The following is a 14,049-nucleotide window of genomic DNA, read 5'->3' on the forward strand; positions in this document are numbered from 1 at the left end:
TAATATGTTTAATGAATTAAGATCAAATCAAATCAAATTTAGTTAAAAATCAAATTTATTTTTTACTATGAAAGATTGTATATTTTTCAAATATTTTTTTAAATTAAATATATTATAAATGTAATTTACAATACACATTTATAATACTCAATATTTTTAGTTAACAAAGATACATGTATAAAAAGTGATTGAGTGATTCAAATTTAAATAAAAACCTTCTGTTCTATTTATTAATTTAGAAGCCTAATTTTTCATTTTTGAAAATTCCAGCAAAACAAGGGACTCCGACCGCATTTCACCCAATTTTCCCTCCGCGTTCCTCATGCCGACGTCAAATTAAGTAGCACCCTTAAAAACACAAAACGGCGTAATTTCCTAGACACCGTCGCGCTTCCCGTAAATTTCATCCCCGCTTTCACACGTTACGAACCCGTAGAAAGCGGGCCGATAAATTAAAAAACCGTCTCATAAAATCGAGGCGTCCTGTCACCAGAATCGCATAACCGCTGCTTTCGAGCGGCTGTGTGTCTGATAATTAGTTTTTTTTTTATATGACGACTGCGATCCTTAAAAGACACGCGGTCGCAAAGGCACGACACCCCCCATTATAAACTGGGGGGAGATGCCGTTCGACATTCGACGCACGTTCTGGTCCAGTTAAGCGCGGATGCTGGGTGGTGAAAATCAGCTGATTTGTGAATCATCCATTCTCATCTTTTCCCTTCCTGCCGTTTTTTGTTCGGCTCCCCCTTACATGTTGCCGATTGTCTAATTGGAATTGCACTCGGCATCGGATACTATTGAGTTCGGGGCCGGTTGCGCTCATGTTACCCTAGGCTTTAGACAAATTTTTGTTTTCGGTCCGTGTAACATATTAAGACACTAATAGATCTAATTTTTCAATTAATATTATTGGCTGTCAATTAACTATATAAATCATATCCCTTTAAAATGGCATTAGAAAATAATGTTTTTTCATATTAAAAATGTATTTTTTGAATAATAAATTTTATTAATTAATTATTTAAATAATAATAACGTTTAAATAATTTTAATAATTTCATTTAAACTAAAATAATTTATACCAAATTCTATATTCATTTCACTCACTCAACAATAATGTAAAATAATCCATTAAATATATTATTTTATAAAATTTATTTAATTATTAATATCATTTACCGAGATTTTTGTCTAAGCAATAAGAAATTAAGGAAAACACGATTAATAGTAGTTGGCACATTATTTATTAGGTTCCTTTTTCCATTATTAGTAGATTTATACGATTTTTATTAACAACTAATACAAGTCTTGCATTGCGTTTTTATAAAATATACCAGTAAATTTTAATTATTTAATATTAATGAGTTTCAGTTTTATATTAAACAATAATGTACATGAAAAACGAGTTAATTAGTAATCTTCAAATAAGCATATTCAATAAAATGAAAACGTTTCATCATGGTGTATAAATACGATTATTTGCTTTGATATGATCAAAATTCATATTTAGTCATTAATTGAAATTCTGATTTTGTAGCAACAATGTCAGAATTGTTTCTAAATAAAAATTGAACATATTTTAATAATGTATTTATTGGCTATTAATACATGGTCAAAATTAATGAAATATATTTTTACAATATTTTTTTATCGTATTAAAATAATAAAAACAGAGATGAACATTTATTTTACGTGAGTGAAAATCCAATAATTTGAGTAATATTTTGGTTACATTATTAGTCAACTATAATTCATAGTAATGAGCTGTAATTTCATTAAGAACAGGAAGCAAATTTAAAATTCATAATATTAAATTGAATAACTATTTAACCTTTCATATTTATTAGATACAAAGGAAACTGTTATTATTATATTATTTTCTATTACTTAACGTTTAACATTAAAATATTTTCTTTAGAAATAAAAAATATATGTGACTTTTTAGGGACACATTGAAAAATTATTTGTGATTCATTTATACATTATGTACAATATTTATATATATATATATATATATATATATATATATATATATATATATATTATGAATAAACTTAATTTTTTTATTTCAAATGATTATCTATCATAATATAACCGCCTATAACCGTATATTATAATGTAATAATCGTTTAATATATTTTTATTATAATTAAAAATATTATTATAAGATTTTTTTAAAAGAAAGAATTTTTATATCTTTATTGAAATATTATAAATTACAGTTATTTTAATAATGTCATTCACATTTATTAGCACATAAATTTGTAATTATTAATAAATGTAATAAGAAAGACAATAGCCGAGATTAAAAAATAATATGATAATATAGTGGATTTCACTACTGACCTGTAGCGATAAATACCGAGTTGCGGAATAAAAAAGCGATACGACACCTTTTTAACGGGCCCAATGCAGGTAGGTAAACCAAGTAGCCAAAGAAGCCAAAAGTGCGAGAGGTGACCGTGCCGCGTCCGAAAAGCCAAAAACCACAGACGCGCCGCCGACAAGGCGAAAACCGACCAAAAACCAGTGGACGGTCAGAATGGAAACCGCGTAGCGCCGCCGACTCGCACGCGGGTACGTCGCTCACTTTTCGAACGTTTCTTTTCGCGTCGCCAAAATGCTCTGGCATTAAGAATGAAGAAAAGTTGTGTCGGGGTCGCGGTGGGTGGCCGGGGGTGGTGTGGGAGGCGAGCGATGGGCGGGGCCTGTTTGAGGTAGACCGCCACCGCTGTCCTCGGCCGCCAACCAGGAAAGACGGCGGATTTTTCCTGCCTCAAACCAGCGTCGTTTCTTAGAGGTTTACCGAGGCACGGCGTCGGCAAGACGCAAGCGTACTTCTTATGGTCGTCTTTTCCTCTTTTTTAATAGACGCCACCTCGCTCCCGCACGCCGTCCGCATACATCTGCCGTCCCACTCGCTTTCTTACACTTTTCCGAGAGATGTGGAGATGTGGCGGTGCGGCTGCCTCTCTCGCTCTCTCGCCGCTCCCGCTTTATTTTCTTAACGGCGTCGTCGATGCCGTTTTTAAGGACGAATTCCAGATGCTAATTACTCGGTCACTATTTATAAAGGATTTAAAAGGTTTTAAGCTACGTGCTACGGGATTTTTTCGGTTTTTCTTTGAGAGGCCAATAACACGATTAACATAGATTGCGAATTTAAGTTCTCTCTGTTTTTTCTTTTCTGTGTGTACAATAACAACAGTTGTTGATTAAATTAGTAACTAATCTCTGCAATCTTACTTTTCTTTTTTTATCATCATCTTCTATTATAATTTTTGTATTAGGTATTGAATAACGTTAACAAAAGTAATTTTCACGTCTTGCACATGTTACGATCGTATCTAAAATTCTTTGAATTAACTTAATTTTTTAAATTTATTGTCCTTGTCCTTGTTTTCAGATCTACTGCATATTAAATCAAGGGAATTAAATTAAATTTAAGTTTTTTCATACTTTAAAGATATATATCTATCTCTTTGATTGTTTTTATCTTTGAAATTTTCTGTAATTTTTTACATTACTCATTTAAATCATATATTTTCTAAATTTTTAAAAAATATTTGATTTAAATATTTATGTTTATGTTTTTATAATTCTATTTATATGTATATTTTATTTATTTATTTTTTCCTGTCCGCTATCAAATTGTTTAAAATTTTTTTATTGATTTTATTATTGTATGTATATTTTTAATAGCTTTTATATTTAGTTATTATTGTTACATTTTAAATGAGGTTTATTATTTGTTGTTTACATTTAAGTTTTATAGTTCAACTTTGTATATTTCTATATTAATTGTATACAAAAATTAATAAATTTCAGGTTAAACAAGTCTTTCGAATTTTAAATTCTTACTATTCATTTGAACACTTTAAATTTTATATTCTCTATGTTATACTTATTTCTAAATCTTTTATGAATTCCCTAAAATTCTTCGCAGTAGTAAAAATGATTCTTAAATGTGTTAATTCCTTAAATTTGTGTTGTACCTAAATTTAAATTTCCTCAGATTTCTTTATTAACCTTCTCTAATATATTAATATAATCAAATTCAATTTTATGTATTTTAATTTGTATAGACTTTTATATTTCCCGAATTTTCTATTTATTCTATTTCTAAAATTTATTTTAAATTGAAAAAAACCTAATTATAATATATTTTTCAGATTATCTTATCTGATATGTATTTTCAACTAGTAGTAATAACAAATTGCATGTTAATTTTTGATGAAGACTCTTTATTATATATTTCACATTACTCCATTTTAATTTTAATGACAATAATATTCATAATTAAACAATTTTTAACAAATAAAATATAAAAATTGCCCGTGTATTTTTTTAGTGACTAAAACTGAAAGCGCACAAAAACAGAGCGGGTATAGAGTAGTAAACGTACTTTGGCTCGAAAGGTTACTCGCTGCGAAACAAAAAGGGTTAAAACAAAACAAAAGACCTTTTAAGTGAGAATTATACTAGAAAGGATTAAAGTCGAAGAAGGATAACGCTATAGCTGCGACAGCGACAAACGTTTTCGCCTCGTCCTTCACAATTTATAGTTGTGTCCACAAAACTGATTTTATGCAAACTAACATAATGGGAAAGTTTAGATATTGAAATATAAATAAATGTAAATTGTAGTAAGTATCGGGTTTTTGTTGTAACGAATATTTGAAATCGATTTTGAAGCAGCGTGAACAAGATTAGAGTGGCAAGTCTGAAGTATCTAATTGTGAAAGAGTATTCTCAACTCGTAATTAAAATTTAGAGCAATAGAGCCTAAGCTATTTAAAACTTTATTAATATTCGGAGTAGTTTGTTCAAGCCGAAAGTTTCAATATCAAACACTAGAAATAAGAGGTTCATCTTGGAGACATGAAATTCAACTCCTGAATTCAAACTAATTAGTTACTTCACCTTACTTTGTGAGTGTGCTTTAAAGAATTGCCTCGATTTAAATTAACAGAACTGTAATATTTGTTAAGCGCATATATTTTATGATAATTATTTAAAATCGCATTTCAATCAGCCCTTATCCCCATCCTTTTGCACTTTCTTCCCGCCGAATTCTAAACAGTTAATCTCCAACGTTTAAAATATTAATTCGTCTGAAGGCGCGACAATAGAAACAAAACCTTTCCCCTATGCAAATAGGTTCAACGAAGTGAGCAAGTGAAAATTTCTAACCCCTTTATTCCGCTAACTGCTCCATTTTGCACCTATTTCTTAAGTTTCGCGAAGTTCCACTTTTAAGCCCGCCATTCTCTGTCATTTCAATAATGTGTAATTTGTCACACAATATCTAACCCCTTGTTTCATCCCCGTTCAGTCTGAGCGTCCGACTTTTGTGTTAATATTTTGCTGTGAGATTTTGACGGAGTTTCAGCTCTAATAAAACGCTCTCTGAAGCACTCCATTAATTAATTGTCTTAAATATTTAATCTATATTATATTTATCTTTATATTTAAATTTACAACTTAAAAATACATTAGTTATCAACTTTTTAAAGAGATTAATGGTGAAATTAATTTTAATATATTATACCTATGTATTTACTAAGCAATTTGTGCAAATAAACATTATTAGAAAATATAAAAATTTATATATATTATATATATATATATATATATATATATATATATATATATATATATATATATATATATATATATATATTAAATCATTAACACCAAAAAGTCAACGTTGTTCAGTAAATAACAAGGTATGGTCCATTCAAAAGTTAGAAAAATCTTTTTACTCACATCTCGATTTTAATTAGTAATAGTTCAAGTTCTTCATTGAATTTAATATCCTTCAAAAGGAGAATTAAATTTCATAAATATTACATATTAATAAGTCAGTACCATAGTAGAAAATTTCTGATAACTGAATCCTAAAATTTAAAAAAAAAATTGAAATATAATTATGGTGAAAAATCATATTCACTTAAAACATGTAATAATTATAGGCTAATTTAATTATATTATTATTATTATTAGGTTGTGCATATTTAAAAACTTTTTATCAAATTTAAGGAAATGATATAATTTATTTATTCCCCCATATGTTATAATTCGTCCAAATAAATTATAATGAATATTAATACAATAAAATACTGAAAACATTTTAATATTTTAATTTGTCTTAGTCGTAGTCTAAGACACAATACGTGTGAGTCATTTAAAATGAACCTACTTACAATTCAGTTTGATTAAGACATTTTTATATGAAAAATTAAACTCTCCATTGAATTTAACACACTTTAAAACACCACTGGCTTAGTTGAACATTTTTAAAAAATAAATTGTTTATGAAAAATAATATGTTAGCTTTTTTCCATGAAAAATGTCCTAATCATTTTGTTCCAATTTGTGATTAGAAAAAAGTGTTTACGTTTTGAGCTATCATTCATTAAAACCTAGTTATAAATAAAACTTTGGTGTTTCCACCTCAAATGGATCATACTGTATATGAAAAAGGAGCATCATCATCAAAAATGCCTCGTTTTCAGTCGCTAGTGTAAAAAGTCCGGTAGCCAAAGGAGCAACGCAAGTCATAAAATAAATCAAAGCCGTACTTAAAATTAAAATATTTCCTCGTCCGAACATCCGACCGTTTCGCATGTCTGTACGTCGCCTTTCATGCCGTGCAAACGCAAACAGAATAAAATATTAATACGCCAAACACTCCATAGCCTTGTCTCAATATTTCCGTAGCATTAAGAATTATTTTGCCCTCACTTGCTGGTTGTCAGTGCATATATGATAAGGTACAATCGTGCATCGCGGCAATCGTCGGTGCACCGACCGGACGGGAATGAAAACGGGATTGACTCGCTCCTTGAATCCTTGGTCCTACAACCGCCCAGAGGGTTTAATCGCGTGTTCCGTGTCGGAGTGACGTTGACGGAACTCCCGGCTGACTATAATCTACTGTGCAATCAGGGTTCAGCAAATGTTGACAAATGTACTTGTCAAGTTTCGATAAATTGTGAATAGTTTTTTTTTATGTGACGTTTGATTGTTGTTTTTCTTTTAGGATTTCCTATGGCGTGGCTGGTAAATATTTACCCGTACGGCACGAAAAAATCCACTCGATGGATTTATGATTTCCTATTTTTTCATATATTTTTTTATTTGTTTTCTATTTTATTTCAATAAAATATTAATTAATTGACACATATACCTGAATGTATTATAAATTCTTTACGTCTATACTTGTTGATTCAAAAAATAATATACACGTTTTTATATCCATATAAAATAAATTAATTTTATATATTTTTTTAATTATAAATAAAAACAATATAACAATTCAGTAGATATAAAATAGATTTCATTTTATTACACAATGTAATGTTGGTGCTTCTAGAAACTTAATAAAGTTTTTATAATTAATTTAGATCTAATTCTAATAATTAAAGTTAAGAATTAAAAATTAAGAATTAATTAATTTCAATTTTCAAGTTATTTAAGTGAATATTTCATATGTTCTTTTATTCTAATAGGCGAATATTAAAATATTTTTTCTCTCGTTTTCTGTTGGACATTTATTAGAATTTTTTTTAAGAAATCAACTTATTATTTAGTGCTTATCTGGTTAAAAAAATTCGGATAAATTATGAAACACCCTGTATAACTAGAACACCTATAGCAAAAAAATGTGAATATTTCATATGTTCTTTTATTCTAATAGGTGAATATTAAAATATTTTTTTATTTTGTACTCTAATTGAAATATTAATACAATTTTAAAACAATAAAATATTTAAGGTAAGCATTTATGAATATGTAAACATTTTTTTTGTCTTCTGATAATTAAAACTAACTAAATCATGAAATGAAATGTGAAATATCTATGAACATCAGATATTGACGTGACACATTTGTTTTCACTAACAGTTTAGTGTTTCTTTAAATATTTTTAACAGAATGGTGTCAATAGCGAACATAATGTAACAGACAAAATTGAACTTGTGCATCTTGTTGTATAAGTGTTATACTAATTGTAGGGACTAGCGCGCTAAATCATTATTTGATATTCTTAGATATTTTATACAATTATTCAGTTAATGGTTTACTTGATCATAAATAATAAATTCATTAGATAAAAATGTTTTTTCATAAAATGTTAACTGATTAAAAATTCAATATCGACATAAAATACCCAATTGAGTTTTTTCAACTAAAACGATTCTAATTGTTGATAAGTTGATAGTTGGAAGATATCGACTCTGTAGGGAATCTCTCACGAATAACGTTGCCAACTATTATAATTGGAAATATAGGACAAGTTCAAATTAGGTGAGTTTTAATGAAATCAATCAGAAATTTATATACTCCATTAAGTTTCCCGGTATTTTTATTAAAATAAAGTATAAATTATGTACAAAAATGCAAAATGTGGTTTATTCAACAAACCACCTTCCCCCGAGAAGCTCCACCTAGATATATAATTTCTACGTTTTATGCTTCATCGCTATGATTGACTTCTACAGCAACTGCGATAGCATATGCTATTTAATCTTTTTAATTGTATCCTTACCGATGGAAGTGATACTCTCGTGTTTTGAACCCCATTCTGGTAATTTTATAGTATATAGTAGTAGTTTTTTAATTTTGAAAAATTCTTCATGGAATAAATTAAAAAATTCAAATATTATTAAAACAACTGAAACTGAAAATGAACCTTCATGTATGCTGAGAAGGCAGATAAACTAAAGATTCTCAATAAAATTTTTCACTCACAATTGGTTGATTTATATCTTTGGTAAATCAGACACTCCTCTACTCTTAATTTTTTTGTTTCGGAGAACATTCTCTAAGAGATTTTAAAGTGTTTGAGTTTGAATAGTTAAACCAGACAATCCAAATCAATTAAAATATATTCATATTTTTTTCTTTTTTGTGTTTCTTATAATTCTTATGAAAGTTGTTTTATTTTCCTCTTCTATACAACAACGTCTCATTGTTGGGTTAAGGAATATCAAAGGGTCGGTATGTGATAAATAATTTCCTTAATTACAATATATTGTATAAAAATCATGTATTAAGTCACCACTATGTGCCTTTAATGATTTTTGCGATAACACGTGTTTGTAACTGACTAGTTTCTTATATATGTATATTTTTTATAATTTGAAAGTGTTTGGAATAAATTATAAAAAGAGAATAAAATCCTTGATATTATAATGTATTTGTTATCAGAACACAGCACTTTTGACATTAGTCTATCAACATGCATTTTGTCTAATACCCATCTAAAACAGCAGCCGTATAATTATATCATAGATTAAAGATAAATAAAAAGAAAAGAACTAAATCGATATAAATTATGGTGTATATACTATATTCATCATATAGATTTTCTGTATTTACAGAACTTAGCGAAGGGTTTATGAATAAAAACTAATTTCCAAAAATCTCTCTGATTAAACACTAGTTGCTGGACTAGATAAAAACTGGTGAACCAAACTAAGTACAAAATATTCAGCGATAGCTACTCCACTACCCACCATCTAGAGACGATTCATATGTTGAATTTGATACAAAGTCAAGTGTCCTTTTAATCTTGAACAACATATAGAATTGCAATGAAATTATTTTTCATTAATAAGACTTATACAGAGTCTTTCATAACTTATCCGAAATGTTTAACCAGATATGCACTTCTAAATAATAAGTCGATTTCTTAAAAAAAATATTCTAATGAAAGTCCAACAAAAACGATATAAAAATGTTAAAGTTGTAACAAACCTTGTGTTTGTACATTTTTATGCAGTGTTTACTTCTTAATATTTTCATTTGTAACCTAAACAATTTTTATCTGTTTTTTTGTTGTTTCAACCGAAGTATACCATACGGAAGTACAAAATATCGGTGAATTGTGTGAACGGATCACAACGGCTGCCCATAACCTGCGTCTCCGGCAACAGCAGCAAGGAGGAACATTGGAAATAGTGCGACGAAATTAGATAAGACGGGTCCCAGTTTGCTTGCAGGTCAATGAAGAAAACTTTGAACAGCTTTTCTGTTGGACATTTATTAGAATTTTTTTTAAGAAATCAACTTATTTATTTAGTGCTTATCTGGTTAAAAAAATTCGGATAAATTATGAAACACCCTGTATAACTAGAACACCTATAGCAAAAATAGATATAGAGACAAATTAACCGAATAAGTACTGTTCATAGATTTTACTACACCTTGATTATTTTAGATGGAATTATTTTTGCGTAAATTATGATTCAAATGTTATAGGCGTACCGATCCGGCCTAAATTCGAGTCATCCAGTACGGCCGGTACGCCATCTCCAAGTCCGATTAAATACTTGATCCTATATTACCTTAATACAGTCAAATTTCGATAAGTGGAACTTCCTCATATAACTTTAAAAATTCAAAGAAAATATTTGACACTAAATTCGATAAGTTGAATTTTTGGAGAAAATCCAAACTGTGTTAAATTCATTTTGTTTTTTTAAATCTTTGTGCAGACTGTAGGAAATTTAAAAAATGAACAACAGAAAATGTGGTTATAAATGGTGCTATTAATCAACCTAACTGTAGAAAAGGTATAAAATATGAAACATAGACATCTATCTCTTTTTATACAAAGTTTGTCAACTTCTGTTTACCTAAATAAAAGTTATAGAATTTAATAATTTTTAATGCTTCACCATGGCTTTAAGAAGAATAAAAATATGGTAAATGTTTTCAAGATAAATAATCATATGTCTTAAATGCCCCTTTAATAAATAAATAAATAAACGATCATGTTAGAAACTTGCCGCTGTGACGGATCAAGCATTTTTTTTATTTGCTTTAATTTAAAGTTGCAAAATTGAATAAGGTATCCAGTTTTTTTTCTACGTCCAAGTTGTCACTGTAAACAATCAACAGAAAATTATATCCAGAAGGACTGCCAACTAATTCTAACAAAGAAATAACAGGACCAAATATAAATCAAACATATCAGTTGCTACTTGATTTTTTAGTTCGATGTATGTTAAAATATGCAGTTAGATTGTTGTAAAAGCTTTAAAAAATATTACACTTGTTAATTGTTTAACTGTGATCGGTTGAGCTTATTCTTTGCAATATGGAAATAATTGGGCACCATCGAAGACATAGAGGAAGAACCGAGACCAGACTCAGGACTCGATAGTTAAATATGAATATTTTATAAAAAAAACTTTAAACAATTTTTCTAAACGTCTTTTTTCGAACTGGTCGTATAGATAACTTGAGTAAATAACAACCGATTTTCAACTTCTTTTTCTTTTAATTTTCTTTGCTATGGTTAAGGTTAAGCCCGGCTAAGTAGTCGACTATTTTTATTATTTTCCACGGCTGTTTACATCCAAAAAAAGTAGAAAAATATTCAATCCCATAACCATATTGTTAAAAATTAAAAGAAAAAATGATCTCGATATTCCTTAATTATCCAGGGAAAAAAAAATTCCTATAATCGCTTACATTTTCGGCAGTCATTACAATAGCAATTTTTTAAAACGTTAAATAATTTGGCTATAACTATTTTACTTAATGTGAACTGTGAAATTAATATTTGTTTACTAATTTTGTTTTATACACTATTATATTTATTTTTAAAAGCATTTTATTGTCGAAATGAGTAACGTTTAGTTTAATACATATTTCTGAGACCTAGACCAATTTCCAAATATATGGCATGCTTACATTCCTTCCAATCTTCTTGAATTGCAGTGAAGAATTCATTTAAATTTGTATAATTTTTATGTCGAATTTGGTTATCAACGTGATCCCACTTGTTTTCTCTGTGGTTGGTATATGAACTTTGCGTAGGTGGAGGCAAAACATTGATGGTTTCACCTTTTAATCAACCTGTCACGATTTTATATTCTTGTATAGGATTATATATTTTATTTATAATGTATCTCTGTACATAAATCGATTCATGTCTCTTTATTTACTATGAAGGAAGCTAACTCCAAAAAGAAAGGAGAATTTCCATACCATATTTAAAACACCATCCTTTTTTGCAGTGGGTATAACGAACGTTCCGTACTACTAGTTTTTATGTAGTACTTTTAACATAAGCTAAACATCCATTTTTAAGTTAATTTTAGTTAAATTAATCACTAAAAACCACTCATCGTTACTGTTCTGTGGTCCAGTGCACGGGATCCTGAGTACATCCAAATCGGACCTTCACATTAGTAAAAAACACAGTTTTCTTTACAAGTCTCTAAGCAAACAAACCTCAGTCTACTAACCTTTTTCTCAGCCTTAAACTAAATTTCAACGTGTCCCACTTCCTCTAGGTTGGCTTTGATTTGAGTTAACGATAAAAATTGATTGTTTTTTGACATTCGAATTATCCATTTATCGATTCTTTTAAGTATATTCTTAATTATTTTATAGTTTATTTGATAAAAATGTCTTGATAAGGTTTCCCTGGCAAGTTTTGGTTAGTGTTATCGAATTTCGACAGTAATTGCTAATATAAGTACTATCGCGTTCATAAGTGGTCTGCCACTTCAATGACGTCAGGCCGTAAACGGTCACATTCTGTATTACCGTGCACTACCGTCTCGGCAGTGCACGGTAATACAGAATGTGACCGTTTACGGCCTGACGTCGTTGAAGTGGCAGACCACTTATGAACGCGATAGTACATATATACTGTGCCTATTTAAAATGAAAACTCCGGAAAGTCTGTTGTATAGTTAAAAACATCATTTTCTAATGAATATATTTATTCTAATAAACTAAAGAATGTCCTTGTTTTATTATTGTTTTATTGTAACAAATATTATTGAAGATGTCGGTTCGCTTGATACAATTATTGAGGTAAATCTGGATTTTTTATATGCTGTGTTTGGAACTATTACTTATTAAAATAGAATTTTAAATATAAAAATTATCTCAATAAGTACTATCAATAAAATAAATATTCGAATTCCTTGATTTTATAAATTCCATACCCCACTAATAATACTCTACCATTTTTATAATTACATACGTTTTTTACATTTTATTATTCAATGACCCGTACTGGAATTTAAGTCTGACAAGATTTGAGCATCTCGAATATGTCAAGTTGTTTCTTAAATAAAATCGTTAAATTTTAAGTAGAAAGCCAACAACGAGAACCAGTAGGAGCGGAGTGAAGCGGGACGTCGAACTAAAGTGCCGTCGAACGTCTTGATTTTATCTGGCGTGAAACATCATTAAATCCCCGGCTAATGACGAGGCCGGATTCCAGAAATAATAATCGAAGCACGTTTCCGAGCGTCTTAAATGAACGCCGGCTCGAGCTCGTCCCTCCGGTTGTCGTAGCTCATTTGGAGGACCGCGTCTTGGCACACTTCTTAACGATGACAATTTTTAAATTCCGTCAATTTATCAAACACCATTTTAAATTTTCGGCCAATTTACAGTCGGCAGTGCACTGCTGCGATTAAAGGGGGTGATCAAAGTAATCCCAAGACTTTTCACCCAGCAATTAAACCATTAGAAAAATAAATATTATTTTTATCATTCCGTTTGATGAATGCATTTTCATACGTTACTGGGGGCTTGATTTGCGAGCGAACCCTCGTCAGTGTCGACGTTAGACGGACAGAAAAATTTAAGAAAAAGCTCGTATTAATAATGAAAGAAAATTAGAAAGTTGCGAACACTTTTCCGTGTCTAAAAACTAAAACGTCGGGGTGCGGAATTAGTAAATGCGTCGCCGAAATGTTACACATGCTAATGATGATGAAATATTCATGCGAAAAAGGAACGACTGTTGGTTTCTGATTGTGTTTTCTAATAGAGGGAAAATATTAAATTTTAACCACTCGCATAGTGATATCTAATTATGGATGAGCTGTATAAATTCGTTAGTGAAAACTATAAATAAGTATAAGTGTTAATTGTTGGTCCTTAAGTATAATATTTATTGGCCTTACATTAGCCAATTTATTAAATGAGAAAAAAAAACATAAAATATTTAAATTTACTGTTAAAGTTAAAATTAAACTTATTTCAAAAATTAGAACTGTACAAGAA

Source organism: Aethina tumida, chromosome 1 (genome assembly GCF_024364675.1).
Source record: "Aethina tumida isolate Nest 87 chromosome 1, icAetTumi1.1, whole genome shotgun sequence".
In the NCBI taxonomy this organism is placed as follows: Eukaryota; Metazoa; Arthropoda; class Insecta; order Coleoptera; family Nitidulidae; genus Aethina; species Aethina tumida.